Source organism: Babylonia areolata, chromosome 27 (assembly GCF_041734735.1).
Source record: "Babylonia areolata isolate BAREFJ2019XMU chromosome 27, ASM4173473v1, whole genome shotgun sequence".
NCBI lineage: Eukaryota > Metazoa > Mollusca > Gastropoda > Neogastropoda > Buccinidae > Babylonia > Babylonia areolata.
In genome coordinates, this window is record NC_134902.1 from 8,357,702 (window position 1) to 8,378,856 (window position 21,155).

Sequence of the window (21,155 nt, forward strand, 5' to 3'; positions counted from 1 at the left end):
GCTGCCCTCAAAGACAGCGGTGCAAACACCCCAGGCATCTGGATTCGTGCTGTCAGGATTCAGACTGACACAAGATCAAAGCACAACACGCAGTTAAACATCAAAGACGAAAACCGAACACGCAAAAACTGAAAGACAGTTTGTCAGAAGATTCAGAATGTATATAAATGAAATCAAACAAAATAAAATGTTTGGGATCAGTTCAAAGAGTCCTTTCCTTAATTAAAGTCTCGTAGGATAAAGCAAACAAAGGGAGCAGCTTTTGTCACTGTGACGAACAGAGAAAAGAACGCTTAGTTTTAGAAATGCTTACACTTATCGTTCGAGGATATTTCCAGCAGGATCGTTAACAAGAGTAAAAACAATGTATTGTATTGTATTGTTGTTGTCACAACAGAATTCTCTGAAATTCAGGCTGCTTTTCAAGGGTATTGTGCTTTGCCACAGTGTAGCGCCACCTGTTTCTCATCTTCGTTTTTGTTTGCAGTTACGAAGAAATTGGATTTTTCTGCATAATTTTGCCAGGAACAGCCCTTTTGTTGCCTTGGGTGCATTTGTGTGCGCGAAGTATATGCTGTGTACGGGGGAACTCAGTTTATCATCTCATTAGAAAGACTTGCACACAGACTACCACTGAAGGTGTAGAGAGGGTAGGGGGTTTAAAATTTGCATGCTGTGTAAGTGAGTTACTTTTATTCGTCGATTTAGTCATTTATCTATTCATTAGTTTGCTTATTTATTTGTTTATCTATTTGTGTATGTGTACAGTTCACGTTTGACAAAACTTGGAGCGGGCATCGTACAATAACTGTGAAAACGATGGGAATTGCTCCATAAATGAGTCCTTTTATTTGTTTATTTTTTTATTATCTTATATGACTTATATACTTTTATTTATTTGTTTATTTATCTAATTATCTATTTATTTATTTATTTATTTATTTATTTATTCAGGTTGGCTTGGAGAGGGAGGGTGACGAATGCAAAGTCAGAAGGAAGATGTGCCTGATGAAGGACCTCATTCTGTATCACGAACCAAGACAATCTCTCTCTCTCTCTCTCTCTCTCTCTCTCTCTCTCTCTCTCTCTCTGTGTGTGTGTGTGTGTGTGTGTGTGTGTGTGTGTGTGTGTGTGTGTGTGACCATCGTCGTGGATAAGTTATAATGTTGACAGAAAATGTCATGAACAAAAACAAACAAACAAACAAAAAAAAAAAAAAAAGGGGGAGGGGTGTGTGAATGGACATCAAATAAATATCTTTTTAAACCATTGCTGGCAAAAATTACACACAGAATCCCTTAGAAGGCATCTAACTTTGCACATAATACGGTGAGAAGCTCAGTGTCATTATTTGGAAAACTAGAGAAAAAGGCTGGAGACCATATTTAACTCGATTTGAATCAAACTTGGTATCGACTGGTCATGGGTGAAGCATGATCCTTCAGGAAATTCAAGGAAGTTGAAGAAGTTGAAGGTCAAGGTAGCAAAATGGCATGTGACACTGATAAGAAAAAGGTTTCTGCTGGCAAGAGATAGAAAGCGTTGTATATAACCTGTATCACAGTTGGTCAATGACTGGTGATGGTGAGAATGGAATCTGTGTCGATAAAGGTCAGAGGTCAAATAGCATATTGGGGGGGAAAAAAAGGAAGCATGATAGATCTTGCTTTCATCATCCAATTTTCATTAACATGGTATAATGATTTGTTTTGGTCAAACCGTAACTTTGATGTAAATTTAAGGGTCAATGGTCAAGGTTTCAATAAACATGAGCTGTTTTACATTTTTTTCTTTTCTTTATCATACATGAGTCTTGAAGGCCAGTCCTCTCTTGTTTATTATTATTATTATTATTATTACTATCACACACACACACACACACACACACACACACACACACACACACACACACACACACACACACACACACACACACACACACTGCAGCTTTTTGATTCGCTTGTTTTACCTATATTATCATATGGATCCGACATTTCGTTCCCTTGGGCTGAAACTAAAACTACCAGTTCATTCAGTACAGGAATGACAGATTTCTTTTAGAAACTGTATTTCTTCGAAACATTCACATGAACAAATGCAGAAAAAAAAATTGCAAACTGCTTCTAGGGGTACATTCTAAAACAATGAATCTGCCAACTCTAGCAGAATTCGGCAGATTTCCAACTGGAATTCATATTGCATGCAAAATTCTTGGCCACTGGACTCATATTCTGGATGCACATGATGATAGCCATATCATGATGAACCAACCAGACACAATTGGAAACCCCTGGTTAATATTTGTAAAGAATATTCTACACATTGTAGGATTAGGTCATGTTTGGATTAATCAGTCGACATTTAGTAACAGCAGACTTAATTTCACATTACGCCAACAACTAAGAAATAGATATGTACAATTCTGGAAACAGAGAAAAACTCAATACAACAGATTAGACTTCTACAACAAAATCAAAAGAAACGATTATCAAATTGAGAATTATCTAACTGATGAAATCCATCCTGCTCACAAAACAAGCTCTTTGTCAACTCAGAATAAGCGCACATTATTTAAATATCGAACGAGGAAGATACGCAGACATTCCCAGAGAAGAGAGGTTATGTGGTATATGTGAAGTTGTTGAAGATGAATTATATTTCTTAGATACGTGTATCTTATTTCATAATTTGCGAAACCATCTAAATACAACCGTACAGCAGTATGATCATCAGTCAAATGTGATCACTGGAAAAATACAAAACAATATCCTAAAACCAAGTGATTTATTCACCTGCGATGACTGTCAAAAAACACTCACCAGCTATGTATTTCATTGCATGCGTATTAGATGACCATTTATTTCTTTGTTCCTTTTGTTCTTTGTTGTGTCTATTGATCCTTCGGGATTTTATGACAATAAATGAATTCGAAGTCGAGTCGAGTCACACACACACACACACACACACACACACACACACACACACACACACACACACGCATATATATATATATATATATATATATATGTACATATGTGGGTTTTTTTAAAATTATTATTCATTTTTTATAGTGATGATTAATCCTTGGGAATTCCTCCACACTATATGTGTCTCTCTGAGACACTCTGTGTCTCTCCCACATCTCTTGGCGTTGTCATGTGGACTGCAACAAAGCAGACCAGTGACCACTTTGGAACTCACTTCCTCCATTCACAATGTGTGTTACATATGCCTGCTCACAAGTGTCTGCACTGAGGTGCACTGGAAAATCTGTTAACCACTTCATCCATTCACAATATAAGTGTGCGCTGATGTCAGCTCACACGTCTGTGCTCTGTTGTGTACTGTGAACGGTCTGTTAACCACTTCATCCATTCACAGTGTATGTGTGTACTGACACACGTGTCTGACCTGAGGTGTACTGTGAACGGTCTGTTAAATGTCTTGCTGATCGACAGGTACGATGTATCGGCGATGAGTCTGCAGTGATTCATATACGACTGATTGACCTGATTGATAGATGACTGCCATGTGTGATGTTCTACTCAGCATCTGCAGAATCCAGTTTTTCTAAAACTTCTTGTCACATTAAAGGCTTTTTTTTTCTTCAATTTTCGTTTCAATTTCAAGTTGTCAGAGCGTGCAAACTGCTCCATGTACAAACATCATATCTTGACAGCCTTTCTTGGAGTGACGGCCTAGAGATAACGCGTCCGGCAAGGAAGCGAGAGAATCTGAGCGCACTGGTCAGAATCACGCCGGCAGTCGCCAGTATTTTCTCCCCTTCCACTAGACCTTGAGTGGTGGTCTGGACGCTAGTCATTCGGATGAGACGATAAAACGAGGTCTCGTGTGCGGTATGCATTTAGCGCACGTAAAAGAACCCAAGACAACAAAAGGGTTGTACCAGACAAACTTGTGTAGAAAAATCCTAGGAAAACAAACAAAATTGCAGGCACAAAAAAAGAGTGGTGCTGTCATGTAGCGACGCGCTATCCCTGGGGAGTAGCAGCTCGAATTTCACACAGAGAAATCTGTTATAGGTAAAATAGTAATACAAAATGCAAATGTACAAATGACTCACAAAAAAGTGCACAGGTTCGAGAAAGTCGAGTTACAAGCTTGGAAGCTAAACAACTGAAAATGAGTTTGAAAAGGTTTGGTTTGCTCAAAACTACAGATACAGATGAGAATTAATTAATCACGCGATCGATCAGAGCAGCAAAATAGTGTGGGATCTCAAACCGTTTTCCTGTGACAAAATCCAACTCTGTACCTTCTCGCTCACTTGCATGTGCTGACGATTTGTGTGGATAGACATTTATCTCCCTTCCCTCCTTTACCTCCTGTTTCTCTCTCTATCTCTCTCTCTAGCTTCTGTTTTCTTTTGCAGAAGGCGCGCACGCGCGCACGCACGCACGCACACACACACACACACACACACACACACACACACACACACACACACACACACACACACACACACACAATGTATTCGTCTAAAATCACACATGAGGATAGACGTTAAGCAAAAGAAGGAACGAACACACAGGAATGAAGAGAGAAGTGAGGGGTGTATGCACCAGTGTGCCTCAAGTCCTGATTGTGCATTGTCCCGACACGTCAGGAGAATGAAGTTTGCACTCTTTACTGACGGCGCTGCGGGCAGGACGTGCAGTGTCACCGTGGCCCTGCACCCCGTCAGGGTGACTGGCTCAATGCTTGGGGAAAACTTCCACCTCAAAGACCGCTGCTCGCACATTGTTGTCCCAGGATTCAGTGTTCAAACCTGACAAAGGGCGAGATTTCGAGTCATGCTGTGTTGCGCCAAAATAAGATGGTACAATGTGGGCAACTTGTCCGCTTTGTTATGTCAGCTGTTGATCGTGGACTGGGCAGACATTGTGACAGGTTAATGGATCAGGGTGTACTTGGTGTGAATGGCGTTCTGAGTAACAGTTGTCCCATTCACAGCCCCCAACACCGCAGCACCCAACAAACCCATGGGGAGGGTGAATGTCAGTAGGTCGTCAAGCTCAACTCTACAGATTCACTGTGTGTGTGTGTGTGTGTGTGTGTGTGTGTGTGTGTGTGGGCGCGCGCGCGCGTGCAGCTTTATTATTATATGTATATATATATCAATTTTTAAAAATAATTATTTCGTTTTAACTTTCTTTTCTTTTCTTTTTTTCCATGGGACAGACAGAGGGAAGGGTGTGAGGGAAGGGAAAGAGGGGATTCACAAATTACTGTTTTTTTTATTCTGTCGCCCACCCGTAGTGTAAACGAAGCGTATGACCACTGACTGTCTGAACGAACGGGGCACCAATGCCATAATTATGTTCTGCAATAGTGAATCCCCAGCGGAATGAGGCCAGCCTGTGCCCCCGTGACATGGTGACCAAGAGCACTGTGCTCATGTCTTTGTGTCCTGGTTGACATTTGCACAACAGGTCCACTTTGAAACAAGAACAAAACAAAACAACAGTGTTCTGTTATTTTTTTCCACTTGTAATATTCTGCAATATCCAATTGAAGCATCAGACATGTGTTGGCATGGCAGGGTGTGTGGGAGTTAAGCACGGTTTGGACGACGACATGGACCTGAAGACATGGGAGTTGCTCAGGGCGTGTTGACCCTCAAGGACAGTGCGGGCTTCACGGGACAGCGGACCTGGATTAGCCGCTCCTGCACAAACAGCACAAGTGTTCCTTGACATTTTCATGTTGAACGTGCAAGACTCGGACTCCGCATTCAGCCGCACTTAGAAAATGCCGATCTGGATGTCGGTGGCATCTCAGATTTCTCTAAGTTCCCTGACAGCCCTCCGTGGACCTTTAGAACACCTGAGGTACGATTTGATCTGGCCTCGTACCGTAAAGACTCCACCAGTTCTCTGGCCTACAGAACTTACTTTTCGGAACTCTGCCACAAATTCCCCACTTTTCAAAGTATCTTCACTGACGGTTCCAAGTCAGAGGACGGAGTCGCTGCATCTGCGTTCTGTCCCGCCTTTCCTGACCGGCCCTCAACGGAACACATCCTGTCTGACAGCTCGGTGTACACTGCGGAACTGACCGCACTGGTTCTGGCGGTAAAGATGGTTCTCTCTTCGAAACAAAAGAGATTCATGATCTTTTCCGACTCCTTGCCAGCCCTGGAGGCGATCGCCTGCAGGAATATCACTCATCCCAAACTGCTGGAATTTTATGAAGCTTTTACTCTCGCAACGAAGAAAGGATACGAGGTTGTGTTGGCCTGGGTTCCCGGACATGTTGGCATTCGTGGTAACGAAAGGGCGGACCTGCTGGCCAGGAACGCTGTAAAGAAAGAATTATCCAGATCCTTTGTACCATACACAGACATGAAGCAGAAGGTGAACACTTATGTTAAGGATCTTTGGCAAGAGGAGTGGAACACCCAGACGGACAACAAGCTCTTCCAGATCCGTCCAGACCTAAAAGAGACCCTCCCTTCGGGGGTGAAGAACAGAAAGGAGGAGTCTGTGCTGTGCAGACTGCGTGCGGGGCAGACTTTTTTTTTTTTTTTACTCATTCTTACTTGTTGAAGGGGGAAGAGGCCCCTCGATGCATTCCCTGTGATGAGCCTCTCACCGTGAAACACGTGCTCCTTGACTGTTGGGATCTGCATGACGTTAGACGCAGACGTTACACGGCGGTTTCTTTGAAGACTTTGTTTGGTGATGTCCCTCCGTGGGCGCTGATGGACTTCTTAAAAGAAGTGAACATTTTTAACCATATCTGAAGGTTTTAAACTATGGAAGTTTTTTTTTTAAACTTTAGAGTGGAAAGTTTGAAGTGGTGACTCGTTTTAATTGTTTTTTTTTTTTTTTTATCCTTGTAGTAGTTATTGACGCGGCGATAGCCTTGAGATGGCCTTAGTGGTCGACGAGTCTCTAAGCACCATAATTTCATTTTCCTTTCAACGTGCAAGAAAGTTCGTCTCTGACAGCCAATCGCCTGCAAGTTGGTTCAGCAGAGTAGCCATGTCGCACGTCAGAAAGTGGGGAGAGGCTGATGCTGTGGCATGGTGGAAAGAATCCGATAGTCACCTGTTGGGTGTGTCCACATGGTGCGCACTCCCTACTCCAGCCCTGGACACAGCCTGCCCACTCAACGGCTACTGCAGACCTCAAAGTGATCAACCGGACCATCAGAGCTCATCTCCACGACGTCCAGGAGTGAGGGGGAGGACCAGGGGATGGTGTGTCTGTTTCTTACTCAGCTTGCTTATTGGAAGTCAGTGTGTGAGCTGTGTAGTGGGTCAGTGTCTTCATGCACCTCACACGTCTGAAACAGGGGACAGCGTAGTGAGGGAAGGTGAGGGAAGTCAGCGTGGTGAGGGAAGGTGAGGAAAGTCAGCGTGGTGGGGGAAGGTGAGGGAAGTCAGCGTGGTGAGGGAAGGTGAGGGAAGTCAGCGTGGTGAGGGAAGTCAGCGTGGTGAGGGAAGGTGAGGGAAGTCAGCGTGGTGAGGGAAGTCAGCGTGGTGAGGGAAGGTGAGGGAAGTCAGCATGGTGAGGGAAGGTGGGGGAAGTCAGCGTGGTGAGGGAAGTCAGCGTGGTGAGGGAAGATGAGGGAAGTCAGCATGGTGAGGGAAGTCAGCGTGGTGAGGGAAGTCAGCATGGTGGGGGAAGGTGAGGGAAGTCAGCATGGTGGGGGAAGGTGAGGGAAGTCAGCGTGGTGAGGGAAGGTGAGGGAAGTCAGCATGGTGAGGGAAGTCAGCGTGGTGAGGGAAGTCAGCATGGTGGGGGAAGGTGAGGGAAGTCAGCGTGGTGGGGGAAGGTGAGGGAAGTCAGCGTGGTGAGGGAAGGTGAGGGAAGTCAGCGTGGTGAGGGAAGGTGAGGGAAGTCAGCGTGGTGAGGGAAGTCAGCATGGTGGGGGAAGTCAGCGTGGTGAGGAAAGGTGAGGGAAGTCAGTGTGGTGAGGGAAGGAGAGTGAAGTCAGTGTGGTGAGGGAAGGAGAGTGAAGTCAGTGTGGTGAGGGACGGTGAGGGAAGTCAGTGTGGTGAGGGACGGTGAGGGAAGTCAGAGTGGTGAGGGAAGGAGAGTGAAGTCAGTGTGGTGAGGGACGGTGAGGGAAGTCAGTGTGGTGAGGGACGGTGAGGGAAGTCAGTGTGGTGAGGGAAGGAGAGTGAAGTCAGTGTGGTGAGGGACGGTGAGGGAAGTCAGTGTGGTGAGGGACGGTGAGGGAAGTCAGTGTGGTGAGGGAAGTCAGCATGGTGGGGGAAGTCAGCGTGGTGAGGAAAGGTGAGGGAAGTCAGTGTGGTGAGGGAAGGAGAGTGAAGTCAGTGTGGTGAGGGAAGGAGAGTGAAGTCAGTGTGGTGAGGGACGGTGAGGGAAGTCAGTGTGGTGAGGGACGGTGAGGGAAGTCAGAGTGGTGAGGGAAGGAGAGTGAAGTCAGTGTGGTGAGGGACGGTGAGGGAAGTCAGTGTGGTGAGGGAAGGAGAGTGAAGTCAGTGTGGTGAGGGACGGTGAGGGAAGTCAGTGTGGTGAGGGAAGGAGAGTGAAGTCAGAGTGGTGAGGGAAGGTGAGTGAAGTCAGTGTGGTGAGGGAAGGTGAGGGAAGTCAGAGTGGTGAGGGAGGGAGAGTGAAGTCAGTGTGGTGAGGGAAGGAGAGTGAAGTCAGTGTGGTGAGGGAAGGTGAGTGAAGTCAGCGTGGTGAGGGAAGGTGAGTGGTCAGTGTGGTGAGGGAAGGAGAGCGAAGTCAGTGTGGTGAGGGAAGGAGAGTGAAGTCAGTGTGGTGAGGGATGGAGAGTGAAGTCAGTGTGGTGAGGGAAGGAGAGTGAAGTCAGTGTGGTGAGGGAAGGAGAGTGAAGTCAGAGTGGTGAGGGAAGGTGAGTGGTCAGTGTGGTGAGGGAAGGTGAGTGGTCAGTGTGGTGAGGCATGGAGAGTGAAGTCAGTGTGGTGAGGGAAGGAGAGTGGTCAGTGTGGTGAGGGAAGGAGAGCGAAGTCAGAGTGGTGAGGGAAGGTGACGGAAGTCAGCGTGGTGGGGGAAGGTGAGGGAAGTCAGCGTGGTGGGGGAAGGTGAGTGAAGTCAGTGTGGTGAGGGAAGGTGAGGGAAGTTATTGTGGTGAGGGAAGGAGAGTGAAGTCAGTGTGGTGAGGGAAGGTGAGGGAAGTCAGTGTGGTGAGGGAAGGTGAGTGAAGTCAGAGTGGTGAGGGAAGGTGAGTGAAGTCAGTGTGGTGAGGGAAGGAGAGTGAAGTCAGTGTGGTGAGGGAAGGAGAGTGAAGTCAGTGTGGTGAGGGAAGGTGAGGGAAGTTATTGTGGTGAGGGAAGGTGAGGGAAGTCAGAGTGGTGAGGGAAGGTGAGGGAAGTCAGAGTGGTGAGGGAAGGAGAGTGAAGTCAGTGTGGTGAGGGAAGGTGAGTGGTCAGTGTGGTGAGGGATGGAGAGTGAAGTCAGTGTGGTGAGGGAAGTCAGTGTGGTGGGGGAAGGTGAGGGAAGTCAGCGTGGTGGGGGAAGGTGAGGAAAGTCAGCGTGGTGAGGGAAGGTGAGTGAAGTCAGTGTGGTGAGGGAAGGTGAGTGGTCAGCGTGGTGAGGGAAGGTGAGGGAAGTTATTGTGGTGAGGGAAGGAGAGTGAAGTCAGTGTGGTGAGGGAAGGTGAGGGAAGTCAGAGTGGTGAGGGAAGGTGAGGGAAGTCAGAGTGGTGAGGGAAGGAGAGTGAAGTCAGTGTGGTGAGGGAAGGAGAGTGAAGTCAGTGTGGTGAGGGAAGTTATTGTGGTGAGGGAAGGTGAGGGAAGTCAGAGTGGTGAGGGAAGGTGAGGGAAGTCAGAGTGGTGAGGGAAGGAGAGTGAAGTCAGTGTGGTGAGGGAAGGTGAGGGAAGTCAGCGTGGTGAGGGAAGGAGAGTGAAGTCAGTGTGGTGAGAGAAGTCAGTGTGGTGAGGGAAGGTGAGGGAAGTCAGAGTGGTGAGGGAAGGAGAGTGAAGTCAGTGTGGTGAGGGAAGGTGAGGGAAGTCAGCGTGGTGAGGGAAGGAGAGTGAAGTCAGTGTGGTGAGGGAAGGTGAGGGAAGTTATTGTGGTGAGGGAAGGTGAGGGAAGTTATTGTGGTTAGGGAAGGTGAGGGAAGTCAGTGTGGTGAGGGAAGGAGAGTGAAGTCAGTGTGGTGAGGGAAGGAGAGTGAAGTCAGTGTGGTGAGGGAAGTCAGTGTGGTGAGGGAAGGTGAGGGAAGTCAGAGTGGTGAGGGAAGGAGAGTGAAGTCAGTGTGGTGAGGGAAGGAGAGCGAAGTCAGTGTGGTGAGGGAAGGTGAGGGAAGTTATTGTGGCGAGGGAAGGTGAGGGAAGTTATTGTGGTGAGGGAAGGTGAGGGAAGTCAGAGTGGTGAGGGAAGGTGAGTGAAGTCAGAGTGGTGAGGGAAGGTGAGGGAAGTCAGCATGGTGAGGGAAGTCAGCGTAGTGAGGGAAGTCAGTGTGGTGAGGGAAGTCAGCATGGTGAGGGAAGTCAGCGTAGTGAGGGAAGTCAGTGTGGTGAGGGAAGTCAGCATGGTGAGGGAAGTCAGTGTGGTGAGGGAAGTCAGTGTGGTGAGGGAAGGTGAGGGAAGTCAGCATGGTGAGGGAAGTCAGTGTGGTGAGAGAAGGGGAGGGGAGTCAGCGTAGTGAGGGAAGGTGAGGGAAGTCAGCGTGGTGAGGGAAGGTGAGGGACGTCAGCGTAGTGAGGGAAGGTGAGGGAAGTCAGTGTGGTGAGGGAAGGTGAGGGAAGTCAGTGTGGTGAGGGAAGTCAGCGTGGTGAGGGAAGGTGAGGGAAGTCAGTGTGGTGAGAGAAGGTGAGGGAAGTCAGTGTGGTGAGGGAAGTCAGCATGGTGAGGGAAGTCAGAGTGGCGAGGGAAGGTGAGGGAAGTCAGTGTGGTGAGAGAAGGTGAGGGAAGTCAGTGTGGTGAGGGAAGGTGAGGGACGTCAGCGTGGTGAGGGAAGTCAGCGTGGTGAGGGAAGTCAGCGTGGTGAGGGACGTCAGCGTAGTGATGGAAGGTGAGGGAAGTCAGCGTCGTGAGGGAAGTCAGCGTGGTGAGGGAAGTCAGTGTGGTGAGGGAAGGTGAGGGACGTCAGCGTAGTGATGGAAGGTGAGGGAAGTCAGCGTGGTGAGGGAAGGTGAGGGACGTCAGCGTAGTGATGGAAGGTGAGGGAAGTCAGCGTGGTGAGGGAAGTCAGTGTGGTGAGGGAAGGTGAGGGAAGTCAGCGTAGTGAGGGAAGGTGAGGGAAGTCAGCGTCGTGAGGGAAGTCAGCGTGGTGAGAGAAGTCAGCGTGGTGAGGGAAGGTGAGGGAAGTCAGTGTGGTGAGGGAAGGTGAGGGAAGTCAGTGTGGTGAGGGAAGTCAGCGTGGTGAGGGAAGGTGAGGAAAGCCCAGTCATTGAGACATGAGATGAGATCATGGACACAAGATGAACGGGATGGGCTATACGCAAGAGATAAGGAATGGGTGGAGATGGTGGAGAGGAAGAGAAGAAAAGAAAACGAAAGAAAAAGAAAGGGAAGGCAGAAAATTAGAGAGTTTAGTTCCGCCACAACGCATTCATCATTTCGGAAAGCAAAGGGCGGGTAATCCGATCCCCTCTCCCCCTTTCTCCGGGAACGTCTTTAACGTCGCTCGATCAGACAGGGGGCGCAAATGATCCCAAGTAGGGGACACAACTCTCTTTTTGTGGCTCCTGTCGGCGACCTGAACTATTCAGTGCGAGATCAAAACCACGCCGGCTTTGGGTCCACGGCCATTGGCAATGACACCACATGGGGTTGTGGAGGTGGGGGATTTCTTCTTCTTTTCTTTTCTTTCTTTCTTTCTTTTCAGTTTTCTTTTTAATATTTTTCTGTCATTTTTACACTCTTTTTTCTCTCTTTTTTGGGGCGTGTGGAGGTGGGGTGGGGTGGGGGGGTGGGGGGGTGGGTTCACTCCTTTGTGTGTTTCTTGTTGAACACAGAGTGGATGAAGCTGTGGCCAGAGCTGTTGAGCCACGTTATCTGACAACACGCTGAAACGTTGGATCGTTTCTTTTCCCGGGGACCTGTGGCAGAACGGGAGTGAGGTGGGCAGTGAGGGTTGTCCAGCAATACGTGTCCCCCGGCCGGTGAGGGACGCTCCTCTCACTGCCCCAAGCCGAGAGAGGAACTTATACCGTGTCCTCACACACACAGAGCCAGCCAGGAGTTCCAATGCCCTCACTTGGAAAGTGTTCCGCTACTTCAACGTGGAACCGTCACACAGTTTTTTGGATTACAAAAAACAACAACATATTTTGCTTCTTCACTGAAAATGTCCAGCGACCAGTCAGAAGTTTCCGTGGTATTGACTGAGACAAGCCGCATGCCGTCTGTGATACAACCAGACAGTTTTGATAGTTCCTATAGCGAGGAGAAACGGGATATCTTTTCCTGTGTAAACCACGGTATGATTTCGTGTGCAGCCACGTTACATGGTGGATATAAATGTACTTAGACAACCCCACTCCCACGCGCGCGCATTCACATTGACACACACACACACACACACATACACACACACACACACACACACACACACACACAAAGGGACAGAACTCACACAACACACAGAATCATTATTTTTTTGAGAGTGCCATAACAAGCCAGTTAAGAAGTGTTTAGCACAGCAGGAGGTCAGTCAAGACTAGACCTGTGTTAGAATCATTGACACAGTTGAGTAAAAAAAAAGTTGAATGTGGAAAGCTTTCAGCACACCTGTGTATCATCACGACATCCGGCCCTCACCCATCAACACACACACACACACACACACACACACACACACATCTGAGCACGGCCGCTCACACATCATCTCTGATAGACTGTTCACGGTTCCCCGAACAAAGTGACAAAATCGCTTTCGCCATTCAGTTTACCCTGGTGTTAACTTTTACACCTACACTCTCCCCTCCTCCCTCCCCCTTCCTTTAAAAAAGAAGAAGAATTTCTGTCGTTTTTATGTTGTGTGTATTATATTTGAATGCTAATTAATGTCTTAATGTATGTGCTCATCCATTGAAATAGTGCCTTTGGCCGAATCCGTAAACCATTCTCTCTCTCTCTCTCTCTCTTTTACTTTGATGTTGTCAGAGGCAGGCACCACACACGGAAAAACACCAATAATAAGAAACATGCATTTTGTTCTTTCTCTTTCTTATACAGGTATGCTTCTGTTCGCCTGTGAAACTGAAACGATTGGCTTTATTCTCTGACTTAGATTTATCTGTGTGAAATTCGGGCTGCTCTCCCCAGGGAGAGCGTGTCGCTACACTGAGAGCGCCACCCATTAAAAAAAACCAAAATTCTGCCTGCAGTTTCATTTGTTTTCCCATCAAAGTGGATTTTTCTATAGAATTTTTGCCAGGAACAAACCCTTTGTTACCGTGGGTTCTTTCACGTGCGTTAAATGCATGCTGAACACGGGACCTCGGTTTATCGTCTCATCCGAATGACTGGCGCCCAGACCACCACTCAAGGTCTTCTGGAGGGTGAGAAAATACTGGCGACTGCCGGTGTGTGATTCGAATCAGTGCGCTCAGATTCTCTCACTTCCTAGGCGGACGCGTTACCTCTAGGCCATATACAAGCACCCTACTGCAAATACGCTCCTCAGACGAAGATGTTGGGCCAGAAATATTCACTGATAAACTTTCTACACGTTACCGTGTTTTCTTTCTTGACTGTGTGGTGAGAGGGGTGCAGTAACTTTCTACACGTTACCGTGTTTTCTTTCTTGACTATCTGGTGAGAGGGGTGCAGTAACTTTCTACACGTTACCGTGTTTTCTTTCTTGACTGTGTGGTGAGAGGGGTGGAGTAACTTTCTACACGTTACCGTGTTTTCTTTCTTGACTGTGTGGTGAGAGGGGTGGAGTAACTTTCTACACGTTACCGTGTTTTCTTTCTTGACTGTGTGGTGAGAGGGGTGGAGTAACTTTCTACACGTTACCGTGTTTTCTTTCTTGACTGTGTGGTGAGAGGGGTGGAGTAACTTTCTACACGTTACCGTGTTTTCTTTATTGACTGTGTGGTGAGAGGGGTGGAGTAACTTTCTACACGTTACCGTGTTTTCTTTCTTGACTGTGTGGTGAGAGGGGTGGAGTAACTTTCTACACGTTACCGTGTTTTCTTTATTGACTATCTGGTGAGAGGGGTGCAGAAAGCATTCAGGATGATAGCAGGGACAGTTCAGTCGTCCGACAAGCGTAGCACCTCAACAGCAGACACAGCAGGTCAACAAAAAATACAGTCTGCAGGAAAACACGGCTTGCCTGTCACTCCACATCACTTTGACTTTCCACGTCACTTCATTATGAACGGCGAACATCTGGCTACCGATAAGGTAGGGTGACTGGTAGGCCTTGTGTTAAGAAATATTGCATGTTCACACACACACACACACACACACACACTATATATATATATATATATGAAACGCAAACACACAAAAAAAAACTTATTGCAGTGCACACACACATACACACACACACACACACACACACACACACACACACACACTATATATATATATATATATATATATATATATATGTATATGAAACGCAAACACACAAAAAAACTTATTGCAGTGTGTGTGTGTGTGTGTGTGTGTGTGTGTGTGTGTGTGTGTGTGTGTGTGTGTGTGGAACAAATAAACAAAATACTGATTGCAGTGTGTGTGTGTGTGTGTGTGTGTGTGTGTGTGTGTGTGATTCACAAATAAACAAAATACTGGTTGCAATGTGTGTGTGTGTGTGTGTGTGTGTGTGTGTGTGTGCGCGCGCGCGTACGTGTGTGTGTGTGTGTGTGTGTGTGTGTGTGTGAAAAATAAACAAACTACTGATTGCAGTGTGTGTGTGTGTGTGTGTGTGTGTGTGTGTGTGTGTGTGTGTGTGTGTGTGTGTGTGCGTGTGTGTGTGAAGCATGATGAATCAAAACACTGACAGCAGTGTGATGCACTGATCACTGTTCAAAGTCTTATGAAACGGAAAATACAGGAAGGAATGATTCAATTTTGTTGTTGTTGTTGTTGTTGTTTAAAAAAAAATCATCTCATCTCCCAGTTTTGTGTTGCTGTTGTCCTTTTGTTATTATTATTATTATTTTTATCATCATCATAATAATGATAATAACAATAAGTAGTAGTAGTAGTAGTAGTATATTGTTGTTGTTGTTGTTGTTCTTCTTACTATTATTATTATTGTTGTCATAAGTTTTGAGAATACCACGGTAACACATTCAGTGAACACCAATACAAATTTCGTTCGACAGTACCTGTTTTTTTTGTGGTGTGTGTGTGTGTGTGTGTGTGTGTGTGTGTGTGTGTGTGTGTGTGTGTGTGTGTGTGTGTGTGTGTTTTCCCCAAGATAAGTGATAAAAACATGTTTTTTTTCTGTTCGTTGATTGTGTTTTCACTTCACTGAGTAGTACTGGTGGATGATGTGTGTATGCAGCATTGGGGTGGCTGGTCATGGCTGTGTGTCTGAAACAGTCAATGCCACAAAGTACTTAACCTCCTTATGTGGTGTCAACGGTGAAGAATGTTTTTTTTGTGTGTTTTTTTGTTGTTTTTTGTGTGTGTTTTTTTTTCAAAGGAAAAGTCTTAACAAGTAACAAAGCCCAGTTTTAAACGTAAACAAAATCTTTGATTTCTTTTCCATGCTGCCTATATGCTTTAGGAAATTCATGTTTATTCCAGAACTCCAGTCATTGTGTCTATGTGATTCTTAATGTGGGTCTGGGCGGACAAAAATAGTAACAGCAAATTGATCAAATGGCAGTGGACCTTTTCCATGCAATGCTTCGATTCTTGAAAACGAATTTTGAGTTCTTCGTGGCTTTTGAAAAATCTCTACTTGAATTTTAAAAAATTGAAAGTATATTTTCATATCCAGTAACATTCAACATTTGTACTTTATTTAAAAATAGATAAGTGAATAGATAGACTAAAAAAAAGAAAAGAATAAATAAGTAACAAATTGATTAAATAGATAAATGAACGAATGAATAAATGAGTGAATAATAAATTAATAAATAAATGAGTATATGAATAAATGAGTGAATAATAAATGAATAAATAAATGAATGAATATATAAGGAAATAAAGAAAGACAGAAACGAATAGATACATAGATAAAAAGATAATTGAATGAATAAATGAGTAAAACAACAACAACAACAACAAATAAAATTAAATGAGTAAGCTGGTACCGGTATTGAACAGTTCAACACACACATTACTGTTGTCATTATTACTACTTTTTGCCTTGTCCCCAAAGATGTTAGCTGAAGCTCTATAGTCGCTGGCAAACTATATAGTGACAGGGTTTTGTTCGAAGCAGGAAAAAACGAAACGAATTTTATTTCAAGGCGGTAGCGGAAGAAGCTTTATTACCAGTTATAGGCGAAAAAACCTCAACAGCATCATCTTATACTACACAGGCGATACGTTTCTCCGTATTTAAGGTGATGCATTGGTTAATGTATGTATGCGTATAAAAACATGCACAACAAAGTGTGTCACACACACTCGCTCACACACACACACACACACACACACACACACACACACACACACACACACACACACACACACACACACACACACACACACACACACACACACTTACTCAAACACACACACACACACACACACACACACACACACACTTACTCAAACACACACACACACACACACACACACACACACACACTTACTCAAACACACACACACACACACACACACACTTACTCAAACACACACACACACACACACACACACACTTACTCAAACACACACACACACACACAAACACACACACACACACACACACACACACACACACACACTTACTCAAACACACACACACACACACACACACACTCACTTACTCACACACACACACACACACACACACACACACACACACACACACACACACACACACACACACACTGCACTGACAAAACCAAAAACCAAACCAGACCAGCATCGCGTGACACAGTGACAGACAACAAATATTTCTCTCTGTCAGTCCACGATCTTTGACAACAAACACTCTGAAGTTCCATGCACTTGCCCCCCAAACCATCATCTAATGCAAGGTAAAGCTGTGGACTCCGGGAGAAATAGGACGCGGTAATGGAGGAGAACTATTCAGGTCACTTCATTCAGCGGGGCCCACCAGCCTTACGTGTGAGGTGTGGACTGTCACCAGTCTGACAGCGGACACAAAGAGTGGGGGGGTGGGTAGCATCTTTCAAAGCCCAGAAAACATTCTGGCCTTCCACTTGACAGTGCCCCCGAGGGAGCTGAACACGACATGCCAGGTGATTACAGGCCGCCACACTGAATGCCGACAGTTTTATGCGGAATCATTTGTCAGCCTTGCTACGAGAAGGGACTGCCGTTAAGCTCCTGATTTGGCTGTTAGAGCTGTGTCAGAGCTGTATCAGCACCCTCCAGGACTGCTGCTCCTCTCACTCCCCCAGTCATTTGGGATTTTGGTTGTGTGTGTGTGTGTGTGTGTGTGTGTGTGTGTGTGTGTGTGTGTGTGTGTGTGTGTGTGTGTTCAGTCAATTGCCTATTGTATTTATTTTTTGTGTGTCTATTATGTGTACACAACTCCACATAATTCTTTTGACAATCAGAGAATAAGAACCGAGAAAATATGAATGGACACATGAAAATGAAGTTCACGCAAAATCAACTAGCATGGTGGAATTTTCTGTGTGCATAAAGATGACCGTGCAAAATTAGGTGCTGTGTAAATAGTGCTTCCCGAAAGACATGAATGACGTAGGTGTGTTACTCAATCAGATGCGAATTAGAAAATAAAATAAAATATTAAAAAATATAAAATAAAAATGACGAAAAAACATTTTATATCTGTATTTGATTTTATTCGCTGTCGTTGTTCAGTTAAAACAAAATTATTGATAGGTTCGAGGACCAACAATACGTGACTTAGCAATCTATTGCTATTGACTTGCTCTGTTTTCCAAGAAAGAAATGAGGAAGACTGAGCAAAGAGACTGCCGGAATTTTGTTTGATTTGAGGAAGATCATCTTCTGAGCTTAGAAATGGCGGAAATAATATTTCAAGGAAAAACTCTGTCGACCATCACTGGCAAAGTCATCGCAACTGAATCAAGGTGAACTGTTTGACTTCAGTAAAGAAGGTGTCATCTTTACACCAGTAAAGGATATATCCCTTTGACCTAAACTGACCACACTGACCCCAGGCAATCAGACATGACCTTGAACTCAGTAAATAAAACATTGCCTTGACCTCAGTGAGATTTAAAAAAAAAGATATTTCGCTGCCCCATAATCTGCACTGTTTCAGTGGCATTAATCACACGCCGCTCATTCCGAGTCCTCCACACACAGCCACACCCGAGATCGTCTGCCACAGTCCCAGTGCCGGCAGTCCGCAGGGAACCATCGATGTTAGGTCGCCAGGAGGCCACACACCAGAGGAGACTCTGCACTGCTGCTGAGTCACCGGTGGTGTTCAGTGGTGCCTGTTCTGATTTAATGTATTTAGGACACCACCTACTAAGCCCCCTACTGACGACAATAATGTCTTAGTTGCCGAGCCAGACTCAAGTGAGCGTCCCTCCCACAGTGCAGACCGCCTCCAAGTCCCTCCAACAAGAGCCACCCATGAATTCGCCGACACTGAAGATCTTGACAGGACTCACCCCAAACACGGAAGTGGAGGGGTACCGAAACTGAGGTCACCATGAGAGCAGGGCATGAAAGGCCACATACGTCGGGACTATTTTGTTTATATTGATGATGATGGAGGAGGAGGAGGACGATTACGATGTATCTATGGAAGTCCATTTTGGTTTGGGACTACATGACAAGGCTGTACTCTACGCTTCCTGTCATAATGATATCCCGGTGTCAACCAGGCCCAAGAGATACAGACACTTGCAGTGTTGGTCAGGTAATTAGAGCAACACACCCAAAGACGCATCCGTGAAGTGGATGTTACTCGACTGTGTGGTCCCATTCTCCCCATTTAAGCCCATAGTACACTTAACTCTGGGAAGGAGGCGGCCGCGGGCCGAAAAACCCACCTCCGCTGGGATTCGAACCTGCGTCTTCCCAGCCGTCAGTCCGCGACGCTAACCACTTCGCCACGGCGGCTGGTAACTTCAGTGAGACATAATATTGATCTCAATGTCGATATCACCATGAACTCAGAAAGGTAGCATCATTCTGACCTCAGTAAATAGGGCAATATTTTAACCACGTGAAGAAGACATTGTCTTTACTTCAACAAAGAAGACATCAAGTTGACCTCAGTATTCAGTACATATATAGCGAAACTAGGGAAGGGAGGGCTGTGAACAGTCTGACCTGTGCAAACCTAGGGCACTAACTAGTGAACACCCACCAGAAGTGATGAAGAGGGGGTAGTGTTACTGAAGAGGTGGGAGTGGAGGGGGGATGGGGGGGGGGCGTGCACAAGCGATCCTAGCAAGCGCCATGTTTGGTTAGCAGCAAGGCTGTTCCGAAGACAACTCTAATTTCCCTGTGCAGACTTCCACACCCTGCTGGATTTCAAAACACCGCAGGTTTCATGGGAAACAGGGACTCGCAAGGAGCACGGGGAAGGGTGCTGAACTCAAGAGACCTCTCATATCGGGAGAGACGAACCACACTTTGTCTCTTCCAAACAAACCACCCACACAAATGATGCTGGAATGAATGAATGAAAGATGCCACTGACCAGAAGCTAAGAAATGGACAGTTGGGCTCCAGAAAAGTGTGAGTCGTGTATGACTCAAACTGCAACTGTACGGATATATAAATTTGAAGCGAATTGTTCATTTCATTTCATTTTATCATGTTGTGTTATTTTTCCTGAATGATTATCGGTGGAGACAGGCCAGTTGTGAAAACATCGTGCAGTGGTGATGTAAGACAAATGAAGGTATAGGTCCAGTCATCATGAGGCTGGCACGTGCTGACACACCGTCACTCCACCCCACACCCTGACAGCTCTCTGTGAGTTGAAGGCAGGTGAGGGATGGGGGCAGGAGGTGTGTGCTCTTTCAAGTTAAGAACTTGGAGGACAAAAACCAACAGAATATTGATAGAGATCAAAACTTCAACGGCTGAAAGCATGTCAGTGTTGTGTCATTAATAACCTGAAGGAGATGGTAGGAAAAAGGACGAGGCGTGTGTCGCTGGTTCAGGCGGGGCCGGGAGGGGGCACAAAGGCCTCCCTGTCCTTCACAGCTCCTGCACATGCAGCGCCTGCTGTAATAAACCCATCCTTTAACAAGCAGCCAGCTACACCAGTCCCCCAAAGGGCGGGAGGAGGGAGAGGGGGGATGAAAGGGAGGCTCCCTGCTGAGGTGCTGACGGGGTGCCGGGCAGGCCGGGGCTGACAACTTCACAGCCCACTTCCCGCACACTAAAGCCCCCTTCAGACCTTTCGCTGGATCAGCGCCTCAAGAGCTGAAAAACTCAGCAGTGTAGCCATTGCCGTCAACGGGTAGATGACAAGCACTTGGGCCACAGGTGTGTCCTATCGTATCGTTTAAATACACTTTAAAGACCTGCCTTTTGTCGGCGCAAATAGTGCCCCCCCCCCCCCGCCCCCCCGGCTCACTGCCTATTCAGTTTATGCGATATCTATCCGGGCTGTTTTCAGCTGCCTAGGGCTGCCTGTCCAACGTGAGGATATTATTACTGCCCATCTGCAAGGAACTTGTGCCGGATTTTGTGGTACTCTTTGTGAAGGCAGCTTCTGGGCTGTGTGAAAAGGGGAACGTGGGGCTGATAATTGAATACCTTACATCCGTTGGCAGTCGTAAAATGTCTTCGGCATGGGACACAGATGGAGATTCAAACATGAAAACAACATCAAATATACAGAGGAGGAACTACTCATGGATCAGTAAGTTTGATGTGACGTCACACTTCACTGGGTTGGTGTTCCGTGTCTTCGTGCTCCTCTTTTGCGGAAGTATCTTTATGTATGTACATGTATTCATTCATCTGTCTTCTGAGTTGTGCAACTGAGGCAAAATGTTGAGAATTGCCGAGCCATGGGCGAACAAAAGGCCTGTGTGCATCACTCAGCCTGTGGTGGTCACCTGCTCCAAGAGAACTGCCTTGGTGTGTTCATGTTGGTGTCTTCATGTCATG

General features: G+C 46.2%; 1 long non-coding RNA gene across 1 annotated transcript in view; it reads right to left on the minus strand.

The window, feature by feature from the left end:
- Nucleotides 1-5,532: 5,532 nt before the first annotated feature.
- LOC143301235 (uncharacterized) overlaps nt 5,533-21,155 on the minus strand; it is a 34,459-nt gene continuing 18,836 nt past the window's right edge. The window contains exon 3 of the long non-coding RNA XR_013057747.1: nt 5,533-5,689. This is a non-coding gene — a long non-coding RNA (uncharacterized LOC143301235). The remainder of the gene's footprint in view (nt 5,690-21,155) is intronic.